At 36.4% G+C, this 12,010-nt stretch overlaps 1 long non-coding RNA gene and 1 pseudogene across 1 annotated transcript in view; both read right to left on the reverse strand.

Annotated features, from left to right (window-relative positions):
- Positions 1 to 12,010, reverse strand: part of LOC147579786 (uncharacterized) — a 494,570-nt gene that overhangs the window by 87,843 nt on the left and 394,717 nt on the right. The window lies entirely within an intron of this gene.
- On the reverse strand, positions 1,584 to 8,868 carry LOC112855847 (small ribosomal subunit protein eS1 pseudogene; annotated as a pseudogene).

Consider the following 12,010-nt stretch of genomic DNA (forward strand, 5'->3'; position numbering starts at 1 on the left):
CTGGATTCAATTTGCTAATATTTTAATTAGATTTGTGAAATAATATCTATTAGAGAAATTGATCAATAGTTTTTCTTTTAATGTCCTTGATAGGGTTTGATATGAATATTATCCTCACTTCAAAAAAAAGGATCTAATGGCACAAAAACAGACACATAGACCAATGGAATAGAATAGAAACCCCAGAACTAGACCCACAAACGTATGGCCAACTCATCTTTGACAAAGCAGGAAAGAACATCCAATGGAAAAAAGACAGTCTCTTTAACAAATGGTGCTGGGAGAACTGGACAGCAACATGCAGAAGGTTGAAACTAGACCACTTTCTCACACCATTCACAAAAATAAACTCAAAATGGATAAAGGACCTGAATGTGAGACAGGAAACCATCAAAACCTTAGAGGAGAAAGCAGGAAAAGACCTCTCTGACCTCAGCCGTAGCAATCTCTTACTCGACACATCCCCAAAGGCAAGGGAATTAAAAGCAAAAGTGAATTACTGGGACCTCATGAAGATAAAAAGCTTCTGCACAGCAAAGGAAACAACCAACAAAACTAAAAGGCAACCAACGGAATGGGAAAAGATATTTGCAAATGACATATCGGACAAAGGGCTAGTATCCAAAATCTATAAAGAGCTCACCAAACTCCACACCCGAAAAGCAAATAACCCAGTGAAGAAATGGGCAGAAAACATGAATAGACACTTCTCTAAAGAAGACATCCGGATGGCCAACAGGCACATGAAAAGATGTTCAGCGTCGCTCCTCATCAGGGAAATACAAATCAAAACCACACTCAGGTATCACCTCACGCCAGTCAGAGTGGCCAAAATGAACAAATCAGGAGACTATAGATGCTGGAGAGGATGTGGAGAAACGGGAACCCTCTTGCACTGTTGGTGGGAATGCAAATTGGTGCAGCCGCTCTGGAAAGCAGTGTGGAGGTTCCTCAGAAAATTAAAAATAGACCTACCCTATGACCCAGCAGTAGCACTGCTAGGAATTTATCCAAGGGACACAGGAGTACTGATGCATAGGGGCACTTGTACCCCAATGTTCATAGCAGCACTCTCAACAATAGCCAAATTATGGAAAGAGCCTAAATGTCCATCAACTGATGAATGGATAAAGAAATTGTGGTTTATATACACAATGGAATACTACGTGGCAATGAGAAAAAATGAAATATGGCCTTTTGTAACAACGTGGATGGAACTGGAGAGTGTGATGCTAAGTGAAATAAGCCATACAGAGAAAGACAGATACCATATGGTTTCACTCTTATGTGGATCCTGAGAAACTTAACAGGAACCCATGGGGGAGGGGAAGGAAAAAAAAAAAAAAAAGAGGTTAGAGTGGGAGAGAGCCAAAGCATAAGAGACTGTTGAGAACTGAGAACAAACTAAGGGTTGATGGGGGGTGGGAGGGAGGAGAGGGTGGGTGATGGGTATTGAGGAGGGCACCTTTTGGGATGAGCACTGGGTGTTGTATGGAAACCAATTTGACAATAAATTTCATATATAAATTAAAAAATAAATAAATAAATAAATAAATAAATAAATTAATTAATTAATTAAAAAAAAGGATCTAAGAATGATTTTATCTTTATGAAATAGAAGATTTTGTATTTTTCCCTTTCTTAAATATTTTGAAAGATTTGCTAGTGAAATCATCTAAATCGGGAGATTATTGTGAGATTATTAAAATAATGAATGTAATGTTCTGAAAAGAAAAAAATGCTATTAGATTTGTCTATTTCTCCTTTTAGTACTGTTAAATTATATTTTCCTGAAATTGCATCATCTAAATTGTCAGATTAATATACAGTTTCAATTGTATTTGTTTATTTATTTGTGTGTTTGTTTATTTATTTTCACCAATAGGATTTTTTATCTGTCACCATTAAATGTCTGAATTTCCCACAGATTCTTGGGCTGGTGGCTCAGACCCATCAGCTTGTTCAGTTTTAGCACTGGTCTCATCTCTAGTCGCTTTTCCAGAACTACTACCTTTACCAGAAAGGTCCATAAGCTTTCCCAGTTCACACCTGGGCTTCTTCAGCATTTTTACTTTTCTAGCAAAGATATCATGGAGTGGATAAGTAGATGTATAAGCTTTTCCTATGTCTCTTTTTGATGCTGTCTGATGCTGATTGACTTTTTTTTAAGTCATTTGCACCTCTCAGGTCATGATATGCATTATCTTTTTTTGAAATTTGGTGGACCAGTTGGAACTGAGCATAAGAAGTCTTCCAAATCTGATTGTTGCATTTTTTTAGTAAAATCAACACAAAATACACAAGGCAAATAACCATCGGTAGTCTTAACATCAACATGAGCTTTAATCATGGTCTACCATTTTTGACCATGGAACATGTTTTGTCAGGGTTAAAACGCATGCCATGAAAATTAGTCAGACAGTTTTTGCCCTGTACATCCTCAGCAATTTGCTTGATTTTTCTAAGTGTAACTTCATCATTCTGCAGATCAGCAAGGCTCACCTCCAAAACACTACCATTGAGGCCATCAGATGCCATTTTGCTTCCTTGAGCTCTCACGACTTGTGTTTTTCCAAAATTTCTTACATTGAACATAGCTGGTGCTTTCACATCATGCCAATCTTTCTTAGAAAATTGATCAACTACTCTCTTCTGGGCTCCCTTTTGCCGCCTTTCATTAGGCCCTTGCTCTGGTGGAACATATATTCTTTACATTTCTAATGTCTTTAACATCTGAATATCTTTAAGCTCTATCTTTAATATCGAATATATTTTTAAAGTTTATTTATTTATTTTGACAGAGATAAAGAGACAAAGAGCACATGCACAAGCAGGGGAGAGGCAGAGAGAGGAGAGAGAGAATCCCAAGCAGGCTCCACACTGTCAGTGCAGAGCCAGACATGGGGCTTGATTCCACGACCCTGGGATCATGACCTGAGTCGCAATGAAGAATCATATGCTTAACCAACTATGCCAGCCAAGCATAATATCTTTCTCATATCTTTCTGATAGTATAGATTTATCACTTTTCCCCCTTAATTAGTCTTACTAAATTCTTATTTATTTTGTTATGTTTTCCAAAAATTAAATTTTACTTTATTGGTTTCCTTTACAAATAGAGGGAAAGATGCTTATTTTATAATTTAATACATTTTCTTTTATATTTACTTTTTCTTTCTATTTTCTTTGACCATCTTAACTTTAAGCTGGTACAGTCTGCCTTTCACCCTCTCTCCCAAATACTTCACAAAAATAAGTCTTGTCAAATTTAGCAAGACCACCACATTCCTATCTCCATATGAAATTTTTTTTTAAGAATTAGTGACTTAGAATATAGCCTCTGGAGGCAAAATTTCTGGGGTTGAATTCTTGCTCTGCTGTATGACCTTACGTAAATTGCTTTACCTCTCTGTGTATAGTTTTCTTTATCATTAAAATAAATATTCCAAACGTAATATGGGATTGAGTTGATACATGTAAAATTCTTAAAACAAGCCTGGCACATATTTAAATTCTTAATGTATGTTTGCTATCATTATTATATCCTCGTGTTTGTTTTCATCTAAGCAGTTGTGAAAATTACAGTGCATATCCATTTCCAAAACTTGGTCACTCTCAACAGGTGGTTTTCAAACTTTCATTTATGTCTGAATCATCTGGGTTGATTTCTAATATGTTTTGGGTCCTAAGCAAAATATTTTAATTTAATAACTCTGGGTAAGATTCAAAAATCATTTTTCCAATAATTACTCCAAAGTTCTCGTGTAGGTGGTTTACAGAGTACATTTTAAAATCCTTGCTGATGATGATTATCTCCTTGACCAAACCGTAGTCAGATTTTTTTCAACTATGCCTCCATCTTGGCTTATAAAGACCTGAACAAACATTACTATAGTTTGTAACAGCTCAAGTCAGTACCCTTAGGATGTCTCTAGACCCTCTTCAAGCACCTGCTTGAGCAAACTCAAGGCTGCCAAAGGAATTGACTCTGTTGCTGCCAATGTCTGAGGATAGAGCCCCTGTTTCCCAGTCTCTGTGCAAAGGGAGAGGCTTACATTTGGTAAGTGCCAGTTAGAAAACCCAGATGGGTTTCACTTGGACCACCTCCCTCTGCTTTTTGTGAGTTTTCACTTCCCTGACTGCTGGAGCCCCTGAAATTTCCACTCCCTCCTCTCTATTCTCTTTTCAAACATCCCATCACCTCTGAACAAATAAGAATGGAGCTCAGCACTTGCCCCTACAATCCGTAGTTACTGAATAAAATCTGTTCTCCTTGAAATTAACGTATGGTGGTGTTTATCTTTGACACTGTCCTACAATTAGCATTACTTTAATGTAATTTTGAAATAAATCAAATGATGTAAGACTCTCAAATTTTATGCTTTTCTTTTTGTTTGGTCCTGCTACTAGGTAACTATGTGCTTTATAAACCTCCCTGGTGGGGCGCCTGGGTGGCTCAGTAGGTTTAACGTGGGACTCTTGATTTTGGCTCAGATCATGATCTCTTGGTTTTGTGAGTTGAAGCCATGCGTTAGGCTCTACATTGACGGCATGGAGCCTGCTTGGGATTCTCTCCCTCTATGGCTACCCCTCCCCCCACTCACACTCTCTGTCTCTCTTAAAATAAATAAATAAACCTAAAGAATAAAATAAACCAACCAGGTGATTGTTACTGGACAAAAAATTTAAACCCATAAATCTAACTGTGGCCTTGTTCTTTTTTACCATTAATGTGAAGAGTTTAATTTTGAACTCATTTTTGTTCAATTTATCTATAAGCCCATCCTTACACCAGGACCACGCTGCCTTGCTTCGTGTAGATTTATAGCAAGTTTTGAAATTGGAAAATGTTAAATGTTTGACATTATTCTCCTGTCAAGTAGTTTTGGCTACTCTGGGTCCCTTGCATTTCCCTATAAACATTAAAATATTTTTTAAAGTTTTTATTTATTTTTGAGACAGAGAGAGACAGAGCATGAGCAGGGGAGGGGCAGAGAGAGAGGGAGACACAGAATCTGAAGCAGGCTCCAGGCTCTGAGCTGTCAGCACAGAGCCTGACTCAGGGCTCGAACTCACACTGTGAGATCATGACCTGAGCCAAAGGCAGACACTCAACCGACTGAGCCACCCAGGCACCCCTCCCTATAAACTTTAAAAACAACTTGTCAATTTCCACCAACAAAAAGGCCTGCTGGGGTTTTGAAAGTGACTTAATTATATCTATAGATCAATTCGTGACAAATTGCCATCTTAAGACATTTAGTCTTCTGATTCATGGACATGGAATGCCTCTCCACTTATTTAAATCTTCCTTCTCAAAGAGGCATTTTGTAATTTTCAGAACACAAGTCTTGTACTGCTTTTGTTAACGTTACTTCTAAATATTTTATTCATTTTTCATGCAATTGTGAATGGAATTGTTTGTCTTATTTCATTTGCAAATGTTCACTGCTAGTACAGAAATTTAATTAATGTTTCTATATTGATGTTAAATCCTGTGATCCTGATACTGACATTATTTTAAAGCTTTAGTCGTTTTTTGTGATTTATTTGGATTTTCTACATACAGAATCAGGTCATCTGCAAATAAAAAAATCTTATCTCTTTCTTTCCAATTTAGATACCATTTATTTATTTATCATTTTCTTCTGTTTTTCTGTTTTATTTCACTACCTATACACCTTCAATGCATGCAGTGTTGAATAAAAGTGTTGAGAGCAGGCATCCTTGCTTTTGTCCTGATCTTAAGAGGGAAGCATTTGGTATTTTACCATTTTAAACTAAAATTTGCACTTTAGCAGTGAAACACCAATGCTTCCCCCTAAAATCAGGAAAAAGCTATAGCTTTTTTAGCTATAGGACTTTTATAGATACTCTTTATCAGTTTTAGGAAGTTCTCTTCTATTCCTAACTTGTTGAAAATCACCATCCATGGATAAAAGATTTTTCAAAATGTATTTGTGCATTTATCAACATGATCATGAGGTTTGGTACTTTAGTTTATTAATATGGTGCATTACATTAGTTGATTTTGGGATATTTATACCAACCTTCCATTCCTGAGATAAACCTCATGTGGGCATGGCGTGCATACCATCATTTTTGTGTGTGTGGCTGGATTTATTTGCTAATGTGTTCCTGAGGATTTTTACATCCATATTCATGAGATCTATTGGCTAGTACTTTTTTCCCCTATTGATGTCTTTTGATTTTCCTCTCTGGTAGGATTACGATAGCAGTTGCCTCACAAAATGAATTAGGAAAGTATTCCCTCCCTCCTGCTCTACTTTTTCTAAAGAAAATTTTCCATTTCTGTTACTTCTTTCTTTTTCTGGATGAGTTCAGGAGGCATGGTTATTACTTGCTTCATATAATGATTGATTAAATCACCAGTGTAGACATGGGAGCCTGGTCTTTGTGAGAAGATTTTTACTCACTAATTTAATTTCTTCATTTGTTACACATCTATTCACATATTCTTTTCTTATTGTTTTTCTTGTTGTTGTTCAGATTTATCCACATTGTCCAATTTGTTGGCAAAATGTTATTCATAATATTCCCTCTGATCTTTTTAATTTCTGTAAAATCAGTAGTGATAGCCACCCTTTTATTCCTAGTTTTGTTAATTTGTCTATTGTCTTATTTTCTTGCCAACTCTAAAAACTTTTTGACAGGTTTGTTGATTTCTTTCAATAAAATTTTGGGGATTCACTTTTATGTTATTTTTTTGTATTTGGTATCATTTATTTCTTTTCTAATCTTATTTCCTTCTTTTTGTTTGTGTTGGGCTTAATTTGTTCTTTTATTTTTTAGCTTTGTAAAATGAACTCACAGGTTATTGCTCTGAAATATTCCTTTTCTAATGTAGGCATCTCTGTTATAAACTTTTATGTAAGCCCTGTTTTAGATACATGCCGTTAATGTTTATATATTGTGTTTTCATTTTGTTCAACTCAAAATATCTTCTGATTTCCTTTGTGATTTATTCTTGAATTCATTGTTTGTTTAGAAGTGTGCTAGTTAAATTCCAAATATTTTTGAATTTCTCAAGTTCTCCTCTTTTTGATTTCTAATGTAATTCCATGGGGATCAAAGAACATATGTTGTAGGAATCCAATTATTCTAAATTTATTGAGAATTCCTATGACCCAAAACTTAGCCTTTCCTGGAGAATGTTCCATGTACTTTTTTTTCTGCTGCTATTGGATAGTGTGTTCTATAAATGTCCATTTGCTCATCTTCATCAGTAATGTCTTTTATGGTCTTATGTCTTGAGTCCTTAAGAGTCTTGCTGATTTTCACTCTAGCTGAGCAGGCTATTGTTGGGAGTAGGGCATTGAATTCTCCAAATAATTTTGTTAAATTTCTTTTTTCTCCTATACATTGTGTAAATCTGCTTCATGTATTTTTAAATCTTTTGTCAGGTGCATATGTGTTTGTAATTAACATACCTCCCAAGTGAATTGATGTTTTATAATTAGAAAGTGTCCATATTATATCTAAAAACAAATTTTTCCTAATGTCTTTTTTTTTAGTATTTATTCATGTTTGAGAGGCAGAGAGAGGCAGAGTGTGAATGGAGGAGGGGCAAAGAGAAAGAGAGACAGAATCTGAAGCAAGCTCTGGGCTCTGAGCTGTCAGCACAGAGCTCGATGTGGGGATCCAACTCACCGATGGTGAGATTATGACCTGAGCTGAAGTCCGACAGTTAACTGACTGAGCCTCCCAGATGCCCCTGATTAGTTTTTAATCCATACATGCTTGCTACCATTATTGACATGGCTGGATTTATATTTACTATTTTGCTATTTGTTTCCTGTATGCTTCACCTTCTCTCCATCTCTCTCTCTCTTTTTCTCCCTCTCTCTTTCTGTCTCTCTCTTTTACTTCCTTTCTTGGTGTTATGTAGATAATTAATGTTCCATTTAAATTCTTTTCTCGAATTATTTTCTGTATTTTTTTTCTTAGCTGTTGCTCTAGGAGTTACAGTATACTTCTTAATGGGTCAAAAATTCTAGTTTCTTTACATATCTCATCCTGTTTTGTTAGCAGCTGGACTTTAAAAAAATTTTTTTTAGTGTTTATTTTTGAGAGAGAGAGAGAGAGAGAGAGGGAGGGGCAGAGAGAGAGGGAGACACAGAATCTGAAACAGGTTCCAGGCTCTGAGCTGTCAGCACAGAGCCCAACCAGGGCTTGAACTCATGGACCATGAGATCATGACCTGATCCAAATTCAGACGCTCAACCGACTGAGCCACCCAGGAACCCCAAAAGCTAGACTTGTAGAATTACACTGCAGTAATATTGCAACAACTCTAGACTCTGAGTCCCATCAAGATTGATATTTTCTCCTGTTTTCATGTTTGTTTATTTGGACTAATTTGTGGCCATGTCTCTGCTCAGTTTCTTGTTTCTGTTTTTGTCTTCTTTAATTCTTGTTTTTATTTTTTATTTTTTTTTCAACGTTTATTTATTATTTTTTGGGACAGAGAGAGACAGAGCATGAACGGGGGAGGGGCAGAGAGAGAGGGAGACACAGAATCGGAAACAGGCTCCAGGCTCTGAGCCATCAGCCCAGAGCCCGACGCGGGGCTCGAACTCACGGACCGCGAGATCGTGACCTGGCTGAATTCGGACGCTTAACCGACTGCGCCACCCAGGCGCCCCTTGTTTTTATTTTTAAGGTCAGCTTCTTTGATGTAGCTTTTGGGTCAACATAGCTTAGTTTTCATCCAGTGCTTGTTCAGAGGTTACGCTCACACACTTTAAAAGAGTAGAACTCTCACATTTTGCCCATAGATCTCTTCAAATTCAGTAGCTCATTAGGGCTCCTCTGCTCTCTTCTAAGTTGGCACACAGTGTTGTGCATGCAGCCTTTCTGGCAGTGAGCCTGCTAGTCCTGAGGCCATGGCTTGCACTCCTAGGTAGAATGTCTGGATGACAGAGCTGGGATGGGTAAGAAAAACGCGGCCCCGGACTAAACTCCCACAATCCCTCAAGGTGTTTATGGACGCTCAGTTGAGATCCTTAAAGTCATGTTTCTCATTTGTTGTATGCTTTGGGTCAATTTCCAGAGCCCTTAAATGGTTATTTTTGACAATTTGTCCAGTTTTTACCATTGCTTTTTGGAGAGAGATTTTGTCATTTTCTTCAATTTGCTGTTCCAGAAGCCTCACGTTGTTCTTTTAAAGCTACTTTAGATTAAGTTGGGATTTTTTTTCCTCTGATTTTTTTCTTGGAATGAAATACAAGTATTTAAAATTTTTAAATTATATTTGAATCCCAATTGTTATCTACATTGAGGATGACAACGGTGTTTTTTCTTATAATAAAATATATTTAATTTAATCGAATAAAAATATATTTATGGTTTTTTTCTCCTCAAGTACCTTATGGATAGAAACATATCTAAACCCCTTTGACCTAATTTCAAGATGTCTTTACAAATTTATTTTTTTCTGTAAAGGTTCATTTTCCTCTGATGAAAAATGTACAGAGGTGTTTTATATAAACAATATATACAAGAAAATGTTTGTCATACTATTTGAAATATTCTCAAAATTGGAATATTAAGACAGATAGCACAATTCTTAGATGAAAACTGGAAAACATTCACCAGGCTTTTTAATTTTCCGGTGAAATTTCTATCTTAGAAAAATGCCATATGGAGCTGGGGAAAAGTGTGCCTTTAATAATCAAATGCACTAATCAAACATTAATTTTTGCTAACGTGGGTAGAGAGATCGTATTATGATTCTATGGCATATGTTTGATTATACAAACAGGAGTGCAGCACAGTTCTGTCTGAAACTCTATGATTTGTTGACTAAAAGAGAAATTCTCATCATAAAAATCTCAGGAAGTCTTGTAGCTACTTAATAAAGATTGATGTCACCTTGATGTGTGGGTGGTGTCACTAGAGCTGATTTATACTATCAATTCTTTCTCAACTTTATTTTTTCTTAAGTAGATTCCTGTACTGTTGTTAGCATATGTAACATTCAGTCTTGTAAGAATTAGAAGCTGGAATGGTTTCAATAAATGGCTAAGAATTTTACAACTAATAATACTGTTCAAGTTCACTTTTCAAGTTCAATTATGAAGTTATTCAGTCACCCAGTTATTCAGCCATCCAGTTCTTCATGTCATTATTTGATTATGTATAACTTTAAAAAGGATAAATTGAATAAAATTTTATATTTAAATTTAAATATTGAAATACCTGGTACATTTCAAGGCACATAAAATAGGCTGAATCATTCTGGAAGACATTTTGTCCCTAAATCTCTGTAAGCCTTTTGAGCTTTTCAGAGACCAGCTTCTTCCTCACCTCCTTTAGCCATGCTTATCCTAAGACTGTCTTTCCGTATTGAAACATGTCAGCTTTTATATCATCTCCAGCAGACTTCCTTTTATTTATTAATGTATTTATGTATATCTTTATTTATGTATTTATTTATTTAAAGTTCATTTATTTCGAGAGAGAGAGAGACAGAGAGAGAGAGACAGAGAGAATCCCAAGCAGGCTCAGTGCTTTCAGCTCAGTGCCTGACACAGGCTCAATCTCAGAAATGGTAAGATCATGACCTGAGCCTAAATCAAGAGTCAGACGCTTAGCTGACTAAGCCACCTAGCCACTCTTCCAGTAGATATCTTTTTTTTTTTTAATTTTTAATGTTTGTTTATTTTTAAGAGAGAGAGTGCGAGCAGGGGAGGGGCAGAGAGAGAGGGAGACACAGAATCCAAAGCAGACTCCAGGCTTTGAGCTGTCAGCACAGAGCCCAATGCGGGGCTCAAATTCAGGAACCACGAGACCATGACCTGAGCCAAAGTCGGATGCTTAACCAAATGAGCCACCCAGGTGCCCCCCTTCCAGTAGACTTCTTAACTAACCTGTCAGTATTGTGAATAACAGTTCACAGTTGTTTTAGAAATGAGAATTTCAGCCTCAAAATTTATTTATTCAAGGATGAAACTGGTTAATGGGACTTTTTATGTAAAGTATAATTTTAGATTCTTTCACATATTAGGTTCATTTTTTCTCATCTCCTTCCCTGAAATAGATTCTCTACTCTTAGTACAGAAACTGAGAGACAAGAAGTAAGCTATCTGAGGTCTGATAAATTTTCTAATTCCTGCTTATCTGATTGCCAAACTCACATTCTCCCTAAGTTCATGTTGCATAATAAGTATTAGCTGAGTACTTATTAAATTTTTTTTTTCAACATTTATTTATTTTTGGGACAGAGAGAGACAGAGCATGAACGGGAGAGGGGCAGAGAGAGAGGGAGACACAGAATCCGAAACAGGCTCCAGGCTCTGAGCTGTCAGCCCAGAGCCCGACGCGGGGCTCGAACTCACGGACCGCGAGATCGTGACCTGGCTGAAGTCGGACGCTTAACCGACTGCGCCACCCAGGCGCCCCATTAGCTGAGTACTTATTACGCCCAAGTTTGTATACCAGGCTTTTTAGGTTTCTTTGTAGAGATTTCTTACTCAAATCTCTTATTCAGTAAGAAACAAAAGTTCAGATAAAAAATGATTTGAACCTGTTTTTCTGCTTATTCCAACATCACACATTTATAAAACATTCTCTGGAGCCTTATTGCTTCCCAGAAAAATACATACCAAATACTGACCTATCATTACTCAGAAAAAATGAATCCAGCTTGTTTCCCTTAAGTACTGAGTGTGGGCAGTGACGTACCAGCTTCACGAGATTTTATTCTAGCACTTAGATTACAACGATGGTAACAATTTTTTCATAGTTTTTCTGTATATGAGTAGAACTCTGGGCATTCGTCCTGGATTTAAAATTTACTAGAATTTCTATTTTTATGCTTAGTAAAAAAATCACCTTAAAATAAATCCGCTTCCATTTTGAATAACAAAGCCAAAGACTTATATTCCAGCTTTACAATAAAATGTGGATTTCCCTTTAACATCTTGCATTTCAAAAAGCTGAATAAGATGACATTTAGAAAGACATGCCAGCCAGCTAATTAGTTCAT

The sequence above is a fragment of the Puma concolor genome, chromosome B3 (genome assembly GCF_028749965.1).
Source record: "Puma concolor isolate L17-30 chromosome B3, mPumCon1.1.hap2, whole genome shotgun sequence".
Lineage (NCBI taxonomy): Eukaryota > Metazoa > Chordata > Mammalia > Carnivora > Felidae > Puma > Puma concolor.